The sequence below is a fragment of the Porites lutea genome, chromosome 14, assembly GCF_958299795.1.
Source record: "Porites lutea chromosome 14, jaPorLute2.1, whole genome shotgun sequence".
Classification (NCBI taxonomy): domain Eukaryota; kingdom Metazoa; phylum Cnidaria; class Anthozoa; order Scleractinia; family Poritidae; genus Porites; species Porites lutea.
The window spans coordinates 17184404-17205877 of record NC_133214.1 but is presented as its reverse complement, the minus strand read 5'-3'; the positions used below and the strand labels follow the sequence as shown (position 1 = coordinate 17205877).

The 21474-nt window shown below is 40.0% G+C and overlaps 1 pseudogene; it reads right to left on the bottom strand.

Moving 5' to 3' along the window:
- Positions 1-1032: 1032 nt before the first annotated feature.
- LOC140924813 (uncharacterized) lies at positions 1033-20589 on the bottom strand (annotated as a pseudogene).
- Positions 20590-21474: the final 885 nt, after the last annotated feature.

Below are 21474 nucleotides of genomic sequence, written 5' to 3'. Positions count from 1 at the left end.
GTGCGGGCTCCCTGTGAAGAAACAAGCCTTACGTTACGCGCCTTTTTCTTGCCAATGTGGTCTAGCTGCTTGTTTTTTTGAACTTGAATATCACTTGAAGAGCTCTCAAGAGCTCTTAATTTGAAACAAAAGAGTAAAAACAATCTCCTTATCTCAAGATCCAGCTAACAGATATACAAAATACCTGAAAATACTGAGACGTGAACCGGCGAATTGCCCACTCCTCGTCGTCGCTTAGATTCGAACTCTTTCAAGTACGTGACATTAAATAAAACAAGTCATCTCCTACCTTGAGGTTTAATTGTCAACTTCTTCCTCTGCTGATTCTTGCCTCCCTTCCATTTGCGACCGCCATATTGTCATTCGAGTCTTTGGCGCGCAGTACAAGACGTACCAAGCTCTATGGCGATAAACCGCAGAACCGTTTACCGCCGGCTTTTAGATGCGCGCGGGCCGCATGCGGAAAGCCTGGAACAGTATTAAAAAATTGCTTTGATGAGGAGTATGTAAGCCGCTGTCTTATTGCCTTTTTTTCGCTCGCTCATTCAATCGCTTTTTCGCTGCTCGCCCGCTTGTTTCGCTCGTCTGCACTGGGATGATTCACGTAAGCAATCAGCGCTTATGATAATAACCTCTCCTGTTTCCCCAGGGTTTCCACAGGAGTCCGTTTTGGTTGAGTCACCGCGCAACAAAGTCGACTTGCGAGAAAGTCCGGGTTTCTATGAGAGCAAGGGTGGCACAGCGGTAAGAGCACTCGCCTCTCACCGAAGTGGCCCGGGTTCAAATCTCCGCTTCAACAGGGTATCCCGGTTTTCTCCTCTCCTTAAAAAACAACACTTCCAAATTGATCTGGAACACGCGGACACGTTTGAACGAGTTCTTAATTTAAAGAACTCCTAAGTGCTTAGAGGGTAAACAAATAACAAAAAAATTTCCTCCTAGGCCAGCTAAACAATAAGTGAAACCTCCTTTCAGTTTGACCCATAAACAAGACAAGCCACGCAAGCTAGTTTTCTAATATGTTTTTTTTAATTTGAGTTCTTTAACATAGGGTTTATTTTTCTTCTTACCTACCTAAATGTTATAAATAAATATGACTCTTGGTCACAAGTTATATAGCTGTTAATAAAGTATTCAAATCTTTGTTATAGCCTTTTTATCAAATAGTTCTTTAGATCAAATGGTTCACCAGGTTATATTAAATTAACGATTTAGTATATGATTTAAATATGAAAACTTTCAAGACGTTATTCTTAATTCACTTTCATTTTTTAATTTTTTTTTTATTTAACAATGATTCCATTCTTCTCGTCGAGCAATGAAATCACCAAGTTGAAATCTATCATTTTCTTATGCTGAAAAACAAATGGCCGCTATGACGTTAGGGTCTGTGGACGGAATCAACAAATTGGATAAAAAAAAGTGGTTATAATTTTTGAGTCTGTGCACGGAATCCTAAAGTGTGACCATTCAAATGAAAGCTACTGAGCAGTTCTTTCCTCACAAATCCTATGGTGTGACCATTCAAATGACAACTACTGAGCGGTACTTTCCTGTGGTGCATTTTATCGTAATGCAAAAGATTGCTCAATCAACGAATGCAACCAAGGAAAGCAATCGATTTTTGTACTGTACAGCCACCGCTCGAGGGGACTTGAGCAAAAACTCCTTTGGTCGACGCACCTCAACCGGAATTGCGCTTTTCGCATTCTTGGGTAATGGTTTTCCCAGATTTTCGGGAAAATCGTGTCTATTAGAGAAACGACACTTAGCAATACAAATATGGTAATGTCAAGATACCTTAAAAGGAAGAAGGCCTCAATTCCGGTTATCTTGCCTAAGCGGATCTAGGTTTCTGGGAAACTGCCCACCTACCCATCCCCTAAGCCATCATTTCGCCCAAAGTGAGGAGTAAGTGCTAATGTTAGCTTAGGGGAGGGGTAGGTGGGTAGTTTCCCAGATACCTAAATTGATCCGCCTAAGCTCCCTCTCTCTCCAAACTACCCTGCATTGACACTCTACAGTAAAAGCGCGTTCAAGTGAGTCATGAATAGAGTAGTATACAGACTGTGTAAGAATGTATTATGTTAAAATAAATAACACCGAGCAAATAATGGTAATTAAAACATTTTTGCTGTCAGCTGACAGAGCATTAGCCTTCGCAGTAGGCACTAGGAAATAAATGGGCGCAAGAAAGAAGGCGCACATTTATTTCCTAGCGCAGGGTAACAGAGCGTCATGGATGAAAGGGTACGAAGTACGAAGAAAGCGAACGGACGATATATTTATTACGTATGCATGTTCTTCCAATAACTTAAACCTTACTTTGTTTTTTAGTTTTTTAAGTCGTTTACTTTCTTTAAAATTCTAATCTGCGTCCAGTATTACGTCACGAAGTACAAAGGGAGTGGTTTCTACTCTCCTCTTGCGCCTGCGTTTCAGTATGACCACCGCTGGCCACTCGTACTGTTTGCGTTCGAGAGGATGCCACTGAAAAGCACTTTCCGCTGATTAACTTACACAGCACACCGCTGGATCCAGCTCCGCAGTCGCAGAAAAATCTGAAGGAAAAGAAAAGTTTGCTGATTAATTTAGGTTTCTGGGAAATGGCCCATCTACCCCTCCCCTAAGCCTACATTTTGACATAGGGGAGGGGTAGATGGGTAGTTTACCTAAATTGATCAAGACCTGTGATGTGAAAAGACAACTTTAACATGATTGGCCACTTTAGAAACGAGAAGGGACTGAAGCCGAGTTTTAATTTCGCATAGACTTCTGGCACCGTTACTAGTGACATGGAAAAAATGGGCCAGTAACAATCCCAAAAACAATCGCGGGACACATCTCGGTTCCAGTTCCCTTTTCGTTTCTAAAGTGGCGAATGGGTAAGGGTATCGACAACACATTCGCGCTACTGTAACGTCTTACCTATCACGCCTAACGAACTCTACATCGTGTCCGTCGTGACAGCCTTTCACGCAACTCACACAAATGGCATAACCTTCCGACGTACCACAAGTGGTGCATCTACAAATTAAGCAAAAACAGAGGCATCAACTTATAATTTCTCCTTACAGTATTAACAGATTGCCAACCAGTAAGTCATAGGAATAGAAACCCTGATAGGTCCTCTACACTTGCAGAATTTTTGCAAAAAAAAAACCACACAACTGAACACTGGAAAACCAATAGGGGGCATAAATGGCTAAAATGGTGACGATAAAAATGGATTGCATCCGGTAATCAAGGTCCTCGGCTCGTCTTTTTTGAAGTGTTCCTCAACACTCGTTAAGGGTGATTTATAGCCTCGGGAAGGCGTCAACTTTCTTTGTTATGTGGTCGTAATTTTGTCAATAAAAGACTTTTAGTCGGCTAGTTCAACGTAAGGCCACGTTCGTTTGGTCTATGGATAGTGCTTTCCGCTCGATAGATCTCTAAACAGTGAATAACGCAATTCAAAGTAGACAGACTGCAAATTATCTTAGTTGCTAAAAAATATATATCTACGTGTCGCAACTGTTCATCAGTAGGATGCCTAAAATGCGTGCAATTCCAAAATTGGTTTCGGCTCCATTAAATCCTATTGATTTCAGTAATACTTATCCTCATCCACTGGATACCGCTATCCAACTTTTGAACAGCCGGGCTCTAAGTTCTATGGGCCTTGGGTGGTTGCATCACCTAGATTTCACTGCTCATTCACCTAGCAACCTCATTGGTTCTCAAAAAATCGTTTGTCACGTGTCACGTGTCACCTTACTAACCTATAGAAGTCGTGCATTGGGTAGCACGTGTTACCAGAGACCTGGAACAGACAGCGGCAAGACTCGATGGCTTTCTCCACTTCCCGTCTATTACTGTGTACCTTATTATCTGAGGGAGGGGAGGGAAAGAGAAAGTAAGTAGGACACAGTGAAAGCTATAAACTGGACGGGTACCGGGGTTGGTGGGTCAGATTATACTTACTGTTAAGCTGCGGTTTAACGCCAGTAGCGAGACAAATCCCGTCAAATCGATTGTTGAAAACTTCGTTTCCTTCTAAAACACCACCTAAGATCAAGAAAAATTCGGCTTTGTTTTATGATGACATTTGCAAACGTACAATTATCGAATACCATTAACTGCCGCTTATAAGCTCCCCACCCTCCACTCCTCCTGTTATAGGCTCATTTACCTACACCATGTGTGGGTGTTGAGTTTGTTGTTGGTTCTCTCCCTTGTTGTATTGCTCCGAGAGGTTTTTTCCGGGTACTCCGGTTTTCCCCTCTCACTATTTGGATTGAGAAGATCTCGTTCTCGTAATCTCGTAGTCTGGTGTGAAAGACAAGGCGGAGAGAGGAGTAGGTAGTAAAACAGGTGTCTTACCTGCACTGTTTGTAATCTCAATTCCTGCAGCACCGCCATCAAATATGCGATTACTTTTCAGCACTGGAAAACTGGCTGTACTGATGAGAACTCCTATTTACAGGGGGGAAAGTACAGGAATCAGCGGACGATATCATTAAAAACAATAGCAAGTCGGTTTGACCAATCTTTTATCCTCCAAATCTCTTCCTTAGTGGGTTATTTCAAGAAGATAAATGCTTTTCTGGTCTACTCTATATGCCTTCATAAAACGTTTCACAATAAATGGTGTTTAGATAAAACCGTTGGGCAAATTGAAAATGGCTTGGAACGCGGTTTTGTTAAACACTGGCTAAACAACGTTTAAATAACTAGTCCAATATATTGGAAGAAATGTCTGGTATTTCCCAATCATATACACAGATTCCGAAACACAAATAAATAGCAAAATAGTTGCGCTCTCTTGGAGTAATCCAATTTGATTTCTGCTTCTTTTAGGACAAAAATTCTGCTCAAAACATTCTTTCCGAAAGAGAATTCATCCAATCAGAGGGCACATCATATCTCGCTTACATTAACATGGAAAAGGATGCGTACTTACCCGTGAGAGCATTTCGAAAGATGTCGTTATTCTCCAAAATACCTGAAACAAATAAAGTGCCAAGTCAGTTACATGTCACATGATTCCTTTTATGGCCATACATTCAAACGAAACCTCTTTGGCGCACCTTTCGCAAACTACTTTTTACCTCTTAGGATTTTACAAAGAGAAATTTGGATTTTTTGCGTATTTTTCACTTTATCCACTGTTAAAATTAAAAGGGTTCATTTCGATTTTTCAGCCCTTTATATTACTAGGAAGCATTTGACCACGAGAATCGCTCTCGTGATAGGTTTTCGCGCGATACTCACAGCTGAGGAGCTCAACCTTTAACAAGGCAGCCCGCTCACAACTTCTGCACTTTTCGACCTTTTTACTCCTAAATTAAGTTATATCGAGGTTATTCGTCACTACAAGATTTAAATCTGTGTCAAAATGCTATGGTGTTACCATTCATTAGCAGAAGTTTTGCACAGTACTGGTAATTTCTTAGGATTTTACTCGAAGAAATTTGAATTTTTCGTGACATTTTCAATTTGGCCACTGTAGACATACTTATCAGGTTCGCATTCACCTTTTCCGCTGTTGAACACGCAGACACCGCCTTCACGGCCGTGATGGATCTTGTTCCTTCGGAGAACTGGGTCACTCTCAGTCTTGATCCAAACACCCGCCATTGCATTGTCAAAAATCTCGTTCTCTTCAAGCAAACCAAGGCCTAGAAATAAGCAATAAACGCCATGACTCACACGAACACACACTTCTCAACTTGCAAGTTTTTTTTTACAAGTAATGGTGCCCATTCTCTGTTCCCCTAAACAAATTATCTCAACATAAAAGGCTTAATTCATGGCCAAACATTTTTCTGTGCTTCGCTGAGTCACCAAGGTAAATATGTTGTTTTCAACTGTGAAATTCCCCAAGTGTCGTTCCTGAAAAAAACCTCGTAATGGAACAGCAAGTTTGTACCATAGAAAGAACTAAGAACTTAAAATACGGCTAGTCAAATCACCAAGTGTAAACAACGTAACCGTTAGTTCGGTTTTTTGTCAGTTGTAAATTAGAGGTAGCTCATCCACATACTGGTTCTTTTTCATAAGAAACCAATGTATTACCTCCGTTATAGACCAACACTCCGCCATTCTGTCCTCCCCAGATTTTGTTCCTTCTTATGCAGGGATTGCTGCCAGACCTGAAACAAGGAAAGAGAATAGCTTTAACTTTCTTTGTTAAAATACACGGTTGTTCTAAAAGGAGGCACTCCTGCCCTATTTTGAATTTTTTTTTTTCACGTATATGACGTATAACCAACTTTGGCCAATTACTACACAGACAGCGCACGCAGACGATGGACCAATCAAAACGAACGCTAAAACACGCCGCTGGCATAAAGCGCGGGAAACTCAAGTGAATAACTAGCCAATCAAAGTCAACGTTGTTTACTTAAGCCAATCACATCACACAAACAGTCCAACAAACCAGTCAGAACGTAAAGCTTATGTGTGTAGCTGGCGCCAAGCTTGGGAAAGCGAGAGTGGGCGTGTCACGATTAGTTTGATCGTCATTGGTTGATGATTCACTTTGGTACTAGCAAACCACTGTTACCTTATTTGTATGCCAGAGTACTTGTGATTGAAGATTTCGTTTTCCTCCAGAACTCCGCAGCCGCCATCATAGAAATACACTCCAACCTGAAAACGATAAAAAAAACGCTCAATACTTTGAGTGTTGAAAAGTTAGGGTAACATTTTCAATTTCTGACATGGTGTTTTTCGAGATCGCCAAAAATAATACAGTCGAAGCTACTGCAAAAAGCGGACAACCTTGGAATCACAGGAAAACCGCTTGACGGACAATGACTTAGTTAATGCCCGCTCAGGGAAGTTACCCGCTTGTGGAGGTTCGAAGGGACTCTTCTGTTTTCCTTCCAATAATTTAATTGAAATTTGGTTCTGAGAAACGATAATCGCACATCATTTTTATAAACTTTTGACAAGAATTCCCGAGCTATTGCATCTCAAAGATGTAAAACGTTAATCGATTATTACAATGTATTGTTCTATAGCTGGAAATTTTTCCCAACAGCGCGCGTTCTCATTGGTTACTTCGAGGTCACATGACATCAAACAATGAAACTGTTTCCCGCCAAAACCTCTGAGCGGGCAACATTACAAAATTCTGTGACGTCAGCGGGGAACAGTGCACTGCTGACCGATGACCGCCGTTTATACAGCGAGGCTTAATGAATTTCCAGCTTCAAAATTTCCAGCTATATAACAAATCACTTAAAGACTGGTCCCTCGGGAAACAGTTAATTTTGTTTCCTTCGAATCTCAATGTTTCCCTCGGCCCCGTCTTGGGAAACGGAAACAGGGAGATTCTCGGGAAACAAAATTAACTGTTTCCTTAGGGACCAGTCATTAAGTATTTCTTGTAATACTCTACCATAATGTTCTCAGCCAACAAAACCGCGCTCGTTTAACAGTATACCATTTAAGCAAAGATATAGAAAAAAAGTGTCGTTTTTAAACTTAATTAACTGTTTACCTAATTCTTTTATGACCATTTTACCATTAACAGTTTTGTTTCTTAAAGAAATTTTAATATTTAGCTTTGTTCGAAGAATAACACAATTTAACTTTTTTAGAATCAAGTTGCATTAAAGGAAAATTAGACGTTATTTTACAGTTTAAAAGGACATTTTTTATGTAAGGCTTTCGTGCAAGATGTTTATACAAAGGGTGTTACCATTTGTGCAAGTTATTTTTCAATGTTACAACAAAAATATCAACGTTAAGTTTAGCATTAACTCGTTAAACCGCTTTAGACCAGATTTAAGTTTGTGCGTTAACCTCAAGTGCAGTTGTTTGTCCCCAGTCCTACTGCGTCTTTTTTTCTGAAAAACAAAGCGGTCGTTGTGTTATCCTAGAACTAGGATTTTGCTTGTGCCATTTTAAACTTTTTGTATGAGTGATAAGAACCAGTTGTAAGGGGAAAGGTTCGGTTTTATTGCGCTCATGTTTAATTTTGAATGTTCTTTGTAGTTGAAGCGGAACGATGTTGGTTAGAGGAAACATTTAGTAAAAATACAGTACTGTTATACCCTTCAAACCAAAAAAAAGCGAGGAGGGACTAGATCGAATGTGTTATTAACCACCTAACGAGGCAAGAAGGATACTAACAAAACATATAATAATTAGGTATCTTCATATCCGTTCAAGAAACTCCCAAAATAAACGGCAACAACTTTCTTTTCGACAAAGATTCTTGCCAGCTTTCATAACTATGCTGTGTATGGTACACAACTGGGAGCTCATTTAGTCGATGAGTTCGTATTCATTTTACAAACAAACAAAAAAAATATTGTCTGTCGTTCGTGTGCTGGATGCTCTTTCAATGTAGTCAATTTAGTAAGGGTGTAGATGAACTGGGTTACGTGCTTGACTATAAAAAGAAACTTATAAAAGAGCGTGCAAGTTAATTTGGGCATTTACTAAGAAGGTAAAGACAGTTGAAAATTTATGTTTTAGTTGTTTAGTTTGTTTATTTTTAGTGAATTTCAGCTCAAGATTTTTGAGCCCATGATCACTCAAACTACTTTGCGTGTCTTGAAATATTGAAATATAGTATGAAAATAAAACTACATGTCACGTGAACCATCGCGACGCGAAATCCACGATAACTGTCGAAACTAAGCGAGATGAAGTAGATGATTCGTTTTGATAATAAATTGCTTGAAAAGCCTTTTGCAGACTTTCAGCCTACGCGCAAATCAGGGTATCGTGCAAAGCAGTTTGGGTAAACATGGCCCTTAAGTCTAAAATATTATTATGGAATGTAATCTAACACCATAGGAAATCGGATTACTTGCTTATGGAGTAAAAAACTCTTCGTGTGCGTTATTACGACAGTTAGCAGCGTATGAAGACTTAAATTTATTTAAATAGGGTAAAGATACTCTACCGTCACGGAACAGTTTGCGGCCAACCTAAAGTTTTAACTTAGCCACAATTCGCAAAGGCCATTAAATTTTCTTAATCTGCGGTTCAGTTATCCTACGCTTAAATAACCATACCTACCTGTTTTCCACTGTGTATTCTGTTATGTCTTAGTGTTGGAGTACTTCCTGCGCAACAACAACAAAAACGCATTATTCCATAACCTTCTCCGCGTTCTTAAACAAAAGAATTCTTCAGCTTCAAAATGATAATCTTAAGCATATTTTGGGCGCTTTCCATTCAGCCCAAAATTCCGGAAATTTCGATTGGACATCAATTGGAACAGACCATTTCGGTTCGGTCCGACCGGAATACCTTTGAAGGTGGCCCACTTTGACCGGTACTCTATTTCGGTCGCTCGGACCGAAATGTCCCTTTTCATTTGACGAAATTGTTGTCCCCAGTACCGCTCTTCTGTATCCTGCTTACAAGAACAATATTATAACCAAACGCGCAGTGGCTTGGGTCGAGTCTGTGCAACAGGAATGTACCGTTCCACTGGGCACGTGGAATTACCGAAATTTTAAACCGGAATTATTGTTGAATGGAAAGCCCCCTATAACTCAATGTCCGATCATCATGTCAGACCATAGGTAGGATTTCGTCAAACGAAAAAAAAATAATTTCGTCGGACACTGTCCAATGACCTACTGGTATTTTCAGATCTGAATTCTTCCATTATTAATCCAAAAGTGTCCGTATATTTTTGTCCCCACCAGCTCTAAACCTGGATTTCCGAGGACACCAAACGATATATACCGTACAACCACGTCAGGTCGCCAAAAAGCTCATCCGATTATTTACCAACGGAGACATTACTGCAGTAACTTATCCTCTACAGACCTATCCATTTTCTTCTTTGATACTATAGTAGAACCTCGAGAACTCGAACTCAGATAGCTCGAATTCCCCGCTAACTCGAACTAAATATCCTTTCCCTTGATTAAAATTTCACTGAAATTTACCCCGATAACTCGAATTCCCCGCTAACTCGCTAATCGCAAGCAAGCGACAAAAAACTCAGTACTACTAAATGAGTAGTTCTTGACAGGATATGATCATGAACCCATATACAATAACCTAGTCGATCTTCTAGCCTCTAAGCTATATGGACATTCTCTCATGTCGCCTTATACCTGTAGTGATCCAGACACCCGCGAGAGTATTGTTGTTAATTTCGTTGTCCTCTATAAGCCCCATACCATCCTCGTGCTGAGAAAAGTAAGGAAAAACATAACAATTAACAGAAAACTGTTTATAGAACAGAGTGTTGTTGTTAAGTAGTTGAAGAAAACTGCAGGCGATATTCATATATCATAGGGACGGGAAGCCATCACAGTAGGGAGGGGTTGGGAAGGGACGGGAAGTTATCCCTGTAAGAAAACCAAACAAGTAATGCAAATAAACTCTACTTACCACGTAGATTCCACCGTGCAGTCCGCTGTGTATTCTATTGCAACGGACGATGGGGTTACTTTTCGTTCTGATCTGAATCCCAGCAAGTGCATTGTCTGAAACAAAGTGAAACTTTTCAGTGGTTTTCACCGTCATAAAATCAAAACCAAAGCGAATTTATTCTGACCAATCGAAGCAAAGGTAAACAATCAACTAAGCCAATCAAACTCCAGAAAATTTAAAAACATCTCGCGAGCGCCAAGCGCGGGAAAACGCCTGCTGACAGGCCACAGTGGATTTTGGTTTCCTTCTGATTGGTCGAGAAAATGGCGCGAAATTTCGCGGCCAATCACAAAGCGAAGCGAGGACAAACTAAAGCAGTGACGAAATTAATGCACCTATCAATGTAAATCCCGTGGGGGGGGGGGGGGGGGAGTGCGGGCAAGGGAAGGGGATTTGATGCCTGGGACTATCCCCGCTGTCGGGATTTTGATCGTGCGAAGCGACCCCGGGGTTGGGACATTTGACTTTGACCGACAGAAGCCTGGTATCAATTCAGAAGCAGTTACCAAGTCCGTCCCTCGAGGCTTCCCGAAAGTCACGTTGTTGGAGAAAGGTATGAAGTTTTCATTTGTTTTAATCGCCATAATCCGATACTTTAAACTGTCATCTAAACAGATAATGTCTATTTTGAGGAAGTTTTTATCTTCAAGTTCCCATCTGATTGTAAAACTCGATTGAAATCGAATTTCACCATGAAAGTCAGAGGATTTTTTATGGGTCACTGATCCGACCTGTTCCGACATGTTGAGCAGATGTTATAAAACATTTTACGTTTTATTAATATTATATAGCACGGTCAATCTTCTTGGAGATAAGAGATGCTAGTGGAGAGAGAAAATACTTAATTACAGCGAGTAATTTAATGGAGCTTCCGTTAACCGTAAATAAAAGTAGTAACAACGTGTTTGAAATGTTCTTTTATTCGTTTTATATAGTATTATTATTTATAGTATTATTGTTTGTTTAGATTTTTTCCCCTGGGGTGGGGGCTTTTTTGACACTTTTGATTGACCTTTCGTTTCCCACCCTAGGGAATTTGATCGAAAAATTTTAAAATTTGTCAAATCCCCATCCCTTGCCCGCACTCCAGCCCCCCCCCCCCCCCCACCACACACACACACACACACGGGGTTTACATTGATAGGTGCATTGCTTTTCACAGAGTTTCCACACTTAACTAAAATTCGCGCCATCCGTGGCGATAAGCTTGATACAAGGTGTGTTTTTTTTCCTCAGGCAAGCGAGCTCTCAGAAAAGTAGCTAGAAATTGTGTTCAACCGGCTGGGCAAAATGCTGAATTAAGTTACGAACTTAGAAAGGAAGTGTAACTTTCACAATTGACAGTAAACACCATGCAATTTTGACTTTTTCGCACGCGCTTCCCTCGGTTCAAGCATACCACATGTAGTTTTACTTCGAGATACGATTGGCCGCTATAACTTTGGGGGAAATAAGATTTGTACCCCGCCCAAAACTACAGAAAAGCACCTAGCACGGTTTTCAAGCGGACAGTACCCTTCTAATCGTACGATTATGGAAATACTTATATGTACTGTAACTATGTGGAAATAAATGACGAGTCTAACTTATTTTTACTAACCGTGAATATTGTTTCCTTCAATCAGTCCTCTTCCTTCGCCAAATACATAAACACCTAACAGAAATAAAAGAAAACAATTACTCGTTTATAGTGAATCCCTGGCACTGTTTAGTGGCGGATGGGCCCGGGTACCCCCCCCCCCCCCCCCCCATTTTTGGACCAAACTGAGGCCCAAAGGCCTGAAAAGAATTTTTTTAAGACCGTCCCCCGCCCCCCCCCCCCCCACCCTTATCTCAGGGTCTGGATGACCCGGTCCCCCCTTATCTGAAGGTCTGGATCCGCCACTGCTGTTTGCGAGAAAACCACTCTTTATTTTCCAAAATTGGTTGAGAAAAGGGCGCGATATTTCCATACCCAATAACAAAGCAACGATAATCTAAACAAAAAAAATATTTCTTAGACTAATTTAAGCAGCGATCTATAGACAAGACACAATTTCTCACCTCCTTGATGTCCGTCATAAATCTCGTTGTTTCTAAAACAAGAAAAGACGACAGTGAACCTTTCGTTTTATGTTTTAAACGGTTGGACAGACAACAAACTACGACAACACCGAGGGTTTCTTACTTGATAGTTGGGTTACTTTGTGACGTGATCCAGACACCAGCGTACGTGTTGGAATAAATTTTGTTTTCAAGAAATTCTCCACGAGCCTGCAAAAGACAAAATAATTCTAAACCAAAGATCACTGGGCTTCAAAAACTGCAGGTTTATTTTCTTTTCTTTATAAAAACGTGCTTGTATGGCACAATAAAAGCCGAATGCGCAAATTCTTGCATTCGCAACGTGGGAACTTCGTCTAATCATGCCCCCTCGTTTAACACTAGCTTCAGTTTAAGACTGCGCTTATTCAAAGTCAGCGAATGAAAATTATCGTTTTTTAGCAGACTTAAGAAGACGAAGAGTGGCACCGAATCTGTCCGATATGTGACTATCCACTTTCAAGATCGACGCGGCGCAGCTTCGTTCCGTTACAGAAATCGCGCCAAAATCATCGTTTTTATGGGTGACCAGAAGCCATGTCTGATATAGTTTTCGTGTAGGCACGAAAACCGTTATAGAGCAAAGCATTGCAAAAACAACAACAGCGAGGGTCCTCAATAGGACTCTTTAATCCCGTCATCCCGAACCAAATTTTCGCTCAATCCTGTAATCTCGATGGTTATTTTCGGCATCCCGCATCCCGATCAATCCCGAATCTGATCCCCATTTTGCTTAAAAATCCCGAATCCCGACCTTCAAATAATGGAAATCCCAGATCCCGAAAAACCTGTTGGGGACCCTCAACAGCAACTGCACACTCGGCTGACCACCATGTACTTACGTCATCATGACAGTAGATCCCGCCAGTCATACCATGGTGAATCCGGCAACCAACCACTGTGGGATTTGCTCCTGAACGAATCTCAAAACCAGCGATACGATTATTGTGTACATCATTACCTTCGTAATAACCCTATGAGAAAAACGCAGATACTTTGTCGGATTTCAGACCGGGTAACATTAGGGAGCTTAAGCGACCGCGAACGCAAAGGCAGCGAAAACGTCACCTGAAAATTGAATTCGGACGGTTCCAAACTTTAGCACTCTTATTCTATTTCATTCAATTTGTCAAGTGTTGAGGAATTTTTCTGGAGTTGAATTCTAAAGGACTGTACCTAAACTCAGGGGAAAAAAAGAGAAAATTGCTGTCTCGTGTCCACGCCCGCCATAAAACGTGAGCATGACTATGAAATTTCACGTTGTAGTCGAGCAACATTAACAAAAGCATGATGCACGTGCAAATTTGCTGTTTTGTTTTTTCGCCGTTCTTGTTGCTGTCGCCGTTGCTTAAACTCCCTATTAAATTCAATTTCTAGACAAGAAAATTTATCTTTGCGAAACAGCTCTCAAATATACCAAATTGCTGATGCTGTGAATGCGGCATTTGCTGACCTTTTCAGCTCAGCCACGGATCATCGCCTTACCTTGACACTGTGTCCGAAATGAAGCTACCGTTGGAAAATTACAGTGGTAAATTGAAGTTTTGAATTTCAGTAATGGCATCCTGCCACAATAGATTACATGAAAATGAGCAGAAAACACGAAGAACTTTAAAAGCAGTGTCCAAATTCACTAACCAGTCCATAATCAAAGATAAAGAAGCCGACATCTCGTCCATGATGCACTTTATTTCTTCGCATGACAGGGCTAGCATGATTACGCACCCAGACTCCAGCAAGCTTCATGTTTGTTATTTCACAGTCTTCATACGTTCCCTGTAAGTAAACCACACATTTAGTTGACCTGCAGATCTGTTGGCAGCTAGCCTACTGTCTTCTAATTAACAAGGGAATTAAAAGGGAGCTTAAGCAACGTCGACGGCGACGGCAACGAGAACGGCAAAAAAGCAGTAGATTTATGTTAGCAAAACAACAACTCCGCACGTGCATCACGCTTTTTTGTATTATTTCTTAGCCGTCACTGCATTTCACGTTTTATAGAGGACGTGAACACGAGACAACGACATTCTTTTTCTTTTCCTGAACTTCGATACAGTCTTTCAGAATCCAACTCCAGAGAAAATTGCCAACATTTGATAAACTGAACGAGATGAAATAAGCGCGATAAAGTTTGAGGCAGCGCGAATTCACTTTTTAAGTGACGTTTTTGTAGCCGTCACCTTTGTTGTTGCTTAAGCTCCCTAAAAATGCCACGAGGGCGACGGCAAAGAGAACATAAAAATAGCAGTAGGTTGTATAGGCAAAACAACAACCAATCTGAACTTGGAATTGATCTCAAGAATTCAGCTCCAGAGGATTTCGCTTGCATTTGACAAAGTAAGCAAGTTGGAATAATCACGATAGATTTCTTTCGCTCAGGCGCAGACGTCTCTCCAGGCGAAACGTCCCAAACGGCGAGGAGCAAGGAGAAACGGCTGTTTTCACAGGCTACTCACACAATGGGTAAGTAACAATCTCAAACCATCAGAGGCCTAAGCCCTGTTACGTAATGTACTAACCTACCGCCCATTAAAAAAAATTAACATTAGTCATATCAAGATTAGATGGTTTAAACATTACGGTACATGTATTTCCTACCTGGGCTCCATCCGTGACAAAGATCCCAACATTTTCAGAATCAGATATAACACACTGTGACAGGGTGGGTCTTGCGCCTCTACCGTGAACATAGACTGTTGCACCAGCTACAAGAAATAAAACAAAACATCACCAGTGATCCTTAAATTTCATTTTTAAAATAGTGGGGTTCTAAGTTTTGAGTCTGTGGCAGATTGCGTGACCATTCAAATGAAAGCTACTGAGCAGTACTTTCCTGTGGTACTGTTTATTATGCTGTACAAGGTGGTTCTAACTTTTGAGTCTGTGGATGAAATCCTTAAGTGTGACTATTCAATTGAAAGCTACTGAGCAGTACTTTCCTGTGGTACTGTTTATTATGTTGTACAAGGTGGTTCTAACTTTTGAGTCTGTGGATGAAATCCTAAAGTGTGACCATTCAAATGAAAGCTACTAAGCAGTACTTTCCTGTGGTACTGTTTATTATGCTATACAAGGTGGTTCTAACTTTTAAGTCTGTGAATCACTCCGCAATCAAATCATAAATAAAAGCTAATGAGCAGCATTTTCCGGTGGTCCAGTTTGCTCTGTGTGAGATGTTTCTGACTTTAATTTTGAGTCTGTGTATCATCAAATCCTGAAGTGTTATAATGTAGTAACCTTAATATGGCATTTCCTGTGCTGTTGCTTATTAACCGTGACAAAAGAATCACTAAAGCAATCAATTCTTACCATCAGCAAGACTGGTAAGCTTGCAGTTGTAGACTGTTGGAGAGCATTCATCTACAACCTCTACACAACCTAATCTGATTGGCTGTGATTCACTGGAAGGACAGTTCTGATAAAAGTAAACATGTAAACAAAGTAGACTGGTTAGTAACAGAACAATATGTCACACGTTTGTTGTTGGTTCTCTGCCCCAGTTTTCCCCTCTCCTCAAAAACCAACACTTCCAAATTCCAATTCAATCTGGAATGCACGGACACATCTCAACGAGTTCTTAAGCACTACTAAGTGCTCCTTGGGTAAACAAATTATAACAAATTAAAATCAATTAAAAAATTACATATTCAGGGCCTCAGTCATAATATTATAGAATATTATAATAGCAATTGTTAATAGAAACTTTGCTTAAAGTTTATGATACAAACCTTTAAAGTGAGATGTCCCAAGAAGGCGCATGCAGATCCTGAAGTGAAACTGACGACTGTTGAAGAACTGCTCTGAATAACCACTTCATCACTACCAACTGTCATGAAAAAGAAAATACAATAAAACACTTCTAACTCTGTACTATTAAGCCTGAGAAAACAGCCAACATTTTGTGACGTGACCACTGGTTTCCCCACAAAAAGAAGTCTGAGGATGGTGTGCAGAAATTCCATACTGATGATGAGTCACTATCCAGATCTGGGCAGAGCTTCTGATTGGATGAAGCAAATTTCTCTTGCTGCACAACTAATCAGAAGCACTAACCAGATCTGGGTAATAACACACCATCAGTATGAAATTTTTTGCGCTTGTTCACCAGCTGTCATTTTGCAGGGAAACCAGTGGTGACATCGCAAACTTTCAGCTGTTGTTTAGGCTAAGCACTACATAAACTTTAATTAAAGAACCTGAACCTTAAATGACTCCAAAAGAGAATAAAAATACTCAAAAAACTACTCCACATACTTGCTCCAATAATGGCGACAGGCTTGTTGATTGATAGATGCTCATCATACACACCCCGATGTACTATAATGACTCCATCATAAGGGACTGCTTCCAGAGCTTCATTAATGGTTTCATGATACTGAAGGAAGAAAGATCTCAAAATTACAGCCTGACCTCCTCAAAAGGACACCCTTGAGACTGAGCATGGGTGTAGGCTTGCAAGAGGTGTCTTGAAAACACCTTTAAGCAGTTATGTCAAAACTTTTTGGCATTACTTTAAAACCCTAAAAACTCATTGTAATCAAAGAAAACCCTGAATTAACGATTTAGTTGTATTTCTTATTACTCTACAACCATAACTTAACCATAGGTGCTTGTCGTCTAGCCCGGGTTGTTCAAACATTGGATAAACTATACAGCACATAAATCACGAACTAGTGGATAAGTATTAGGGAAACCAATTGCATCATCCTGTGGATAGTGTGATCAGGCTTTCAAATTACAACCGGGCCTTGGTGGCTAGCATGAGAGCAGATTGCAACTTGATAAAAAATGGGTCAACTTTTTCAAATTAAAAAACCTCTAGGGTAAATATGGAGTGACTTCTAATCAGCTACTTTCAATACCACAATCTTAAGCTCCTATAGCTTGCAACTAGCTCACTTTTCTTAGCTTCAATGTCCATTCACCTGTTCTAGTGCACATGATTGAAAGTGACATACACATAATGTACCTTGATTTGCCTTCCCGTAAATCTTGTAGGATTTAGCTTCTTCTGTTTTGCTAGGGCCGGGTGAACATGATGAGCACGATACAAAGAGCTAAGGCATTTTTTCCAACATAAGTCATCTTTGGGTTCTTGTTCAATGTAAAAACCTTCAAATGTCTTTACTAACGGCTTCCTCATGTCAAATACTTGACTGTAAAGGGATCGCCTGTAGACCAAAAAAGCGACCTTAGAAGAACAACAACATTTAAAACAAGAGAGGGTCATAAGCCATTGGTTGTCTGGCCAATCAGCTTTGTCAAACACAAAAAGTCAACCTGCCATTGTAAAAACACTAGTAAGTTGATTATTTTAAGGCTAGCCCTTCGTCAGAGTCAGTCATTGAGGACTGTGCTCCAGCATAGCCCAGTGCTATTGAGATTTAATCTGGTTAAATCACTACTCACTAGAAACAGCTGCCAAATTCCGCATCTACAACAAAGGTTTGTTGATTAAACAAGGGCCACAACTGTGACAGATGGTTCTAAGAAGTAGTGAATTTACTGTATGGACTTTAATAAGTCAGCATTAAAATAACTTAATTTATCCTGGAAAGATATTATTAGAATGAGGGGCAACTGAATGCTACATAAAAAAATAAGTTTACTGATAATAGGTGCTACAATGTTTTCACTACAAACCATAAGCATCCATCCTGGCTTAAAGTGTTGAGTCGTGAACAAGTCTGCGCCAATCTGCACAAATCCTTCTCTTTTAGATAGGAGCATATCAACAGCAACACTTCGTCTGGGATTGCTTCAATATAGCATTCTAAATTCTCTGTTAAATATCGTGATAAAAGAGAGATCTGTTAGTCAGTAAGCTTTAGTGTATTTTAACAAAGATTTTTTGAGAAAAGCCTTTAAGAATATTATCACATTTATTACTGATAGTCATAGAATGTTAGCTGACAAAAAAGAAAATGAAGGGCCAGGCGAGAAGGAGAGCCCTTTTCATCTAACCCTCCCCTCCCCCAACCCCCTCCCCCCCCCCAAAAAAAAAAACAATGGAAGGAGATTCAATTGCAGTCAGCCGCAAAGTAAAAATAAATAATAAAATGTCCTCAAGCTTAATGACATGAATAAATATATTGGTTCATACCAAAAACAGATGACAATGCTGACCCTTATACCGACCTGACCCCACCCCACCTCCAAACCTGGGATCTGAGCATTTTAATTCGACCAGAAGCTCTCCATCTTTCAATAATTTTGAACCTCTCATTGGCTTTAATTTGATATTAGAAGCCAAAGGCAACATTACTCAATGTTGAGTTCAATCCATTTTAAAATGAACAGGAAAAATAAAAACTGTGTCACAGCTCACAAGGAAAATATATTTTTTTCCAAGTCAGGCATGTTTTCTGCCTATCACATGTTGATCATACTTGAAGCTAAGATCAAACATATAAATAAAATTTTGGCAGACATTCAAATTTCATAACAATTTTGATATTTTAACAGTACTAGATTCTCAAGATAACAAAACCTTATTTATTGGACGTTGACTACGATATATTTGCCCTACCATTTAAAGTGGAATCTATGAAAATTACACAATACATGACATGGAAGAGAACTTAAAAAAAAACTGTAAAGAAAATTTTGCATCCTATCTTTTAATTTAAGAAGTAAAATATCCCGACACTTTAAGATCGATAACCTACAGTATCTATGCAGATTAAAATCCTGCTTTCAGCGGCACCACAATTGTAGATTTTAAAGCTGATAGTTTTTTAAATGTCTCGACATTTTGCAAACATTTTATATTATCAATTTCATACCTTGTTGGCTCTGAGGTGTCACGGATTGTTCTGTTCAGATTTAAATAATTTTAACACTTTACGCAATAATTTTAATTGATAGAACCACGTTTCTCAACCAACGCTGAACGTATTTGAATGTAAAATTCTCCATTCAACTCTTTCGTGACAGACAATAATTGAAGTTAAAAGAGGCACGTGGGGGCATATTCAACAAAGAGATTTCGAATAAAAGAGTTGAACAAAGAAATTCAGCTTACAATATGATACGGTTGATATCGGAAATTTATTGAGAAATTTAGTTTTTAGCAAGATAAAAACATGTGTTTTCCATACCTTCCTGTCGAATCTGCTCCCTAAGCCTTGCGTTGAATTGGTTGGAAGATCTAGTTCGCTTACCCACGTAGCTCTGTGATCTCAGACATGTTTTAGCTTGATTTCTTGTCAGATGCGATGGGCTTGACTGAAAATATAAAGGCCAAGGATAAAAATTTAGAGCAAAATGCCGCAGATTTCAGCTTTGATCACAAGATATTTTTTTAAAAAAATACCATCCACAGTTTCGACGCCATTCTGCCCTGTAACAACAAAGCCACTAAAAATTGCGTGAAAGACGCAGAAGCCCGACGCTCGGTTTAGAAAGCGATCGATCGATCAACTCACATCAAATGACTTCTGAGATCTCCATTCGATCTTAGTTTTTTCTGCTTCACAATCGTTTTCCAGAAACAAATGTTCTTGAGCGTTACATTTCCTTCGCGGTTTGCCTCTCCCTGTTAAAGCAAAACAAAAGAACAGGAGCTTGTAAGCCCTTCAAATCTGCCGTTACAAACCGCTTCCTCAAAAAGCAAACATGGCCGTTTCAATTCGGATCACGTTCCAAAAAAAGTAGATTCCTTACTCGCACTGCTGTTCTGTGTATTTGAAGAGCTCGCCTTGGTTTTTCGGTAGTATTCGGTGCACAGCCTCGGCCTTTTCGAAGACGACATCGCAAGCTTTTCACAAGACCATTCAGCTCACAGCTGTTTGCTTTGTCGGGTGAACGGGATTGTTTTCATGCAGAGGAAATGACGAACTCTCTTTCATTTTCGTGAGCCAATCAGATCGCAGAAAACACAAAGGTGTTCGTTTCGCCCAATCGTGTTGCTGCGTCCAAAGTCAATGGAACGAAATTCAAATGCACATTTTTCTACGAGAAATTGTGAACGAAAATCACCTGTCACGTCTGTATCATCCATGTACGCGACCCTAAATGTAGTTGTTCTGAGGAAATTCTTTTGGGCTTTATACTAAACTCTGGATAGTGACCATAGCATATAATACCGGAAATAAGCTACCTTTTAATTTCCCATGTCGTACAATCAAGAACATTTGATCGATATTACAACAGGTGAATTGAACAATGACACTCTTGTCATAAAAAATGAACCGAGGAAAAGACATTCGACAAGTGCACAGTGTTCAAGCTAATCATTCACAACATGAAACACATCAAACAGTAGTTTCAAAACAGGGATTAGAGAACGGGAACTCGAGATATTCTCATCCATAAAAATTCTTAAGAATATTTCCTGTTTAGGAGGAATTATGGTTGGACGCTTCATTTTTAGCGTCACTTCAACACGTACTGTATGCATCTCGCCTAGACTTCACTCGATCCATGAAATGCCTCGACATAATAAAAGTCCGTCGCTCGAATTTGGCCCATTACATGAATATTTTTAGAATGTTTTCTTCTTTAAGGAAAAAGATCAGATGTGGGGAAGAAGTTTAGGAAATGATGGGGAACAAGAAAAATATGATCTCAAGGCTAAAAAATTATGATTTGAAGCCAATAATAAATTTAGTTACTGCGCTGCGTAACCTCGACCTCAGCCAAACCCATGCGAAGTTTGGTGCGCCATAAATGAGCCAAAAGGGTGACCTAAGGCCTAGGCCTAGCTAGGGCCTAAGCCGGGACACCCTTCTAGCCAAGCGAAGTAAATGGTTCGCGAAGGAGGAGTTGAAAACAGATATTGCGCGTTTAACCACCCTCGTTCAAACCCGTTAACAACCAAGAAAGGTTTGATGTGGGTGGTAAAACACGCAACATGGCTATTCAGCCCGTTTTGCAGCAATGTTGCAAGACAAGTTGCATGTTTTTTGTTGCCCGTTGTACCTTACCTTTAGAGACCGCACTAAAAGGTATTGTCGGCAAGAGTTCATGTTTTCATAACACGAAGTATTT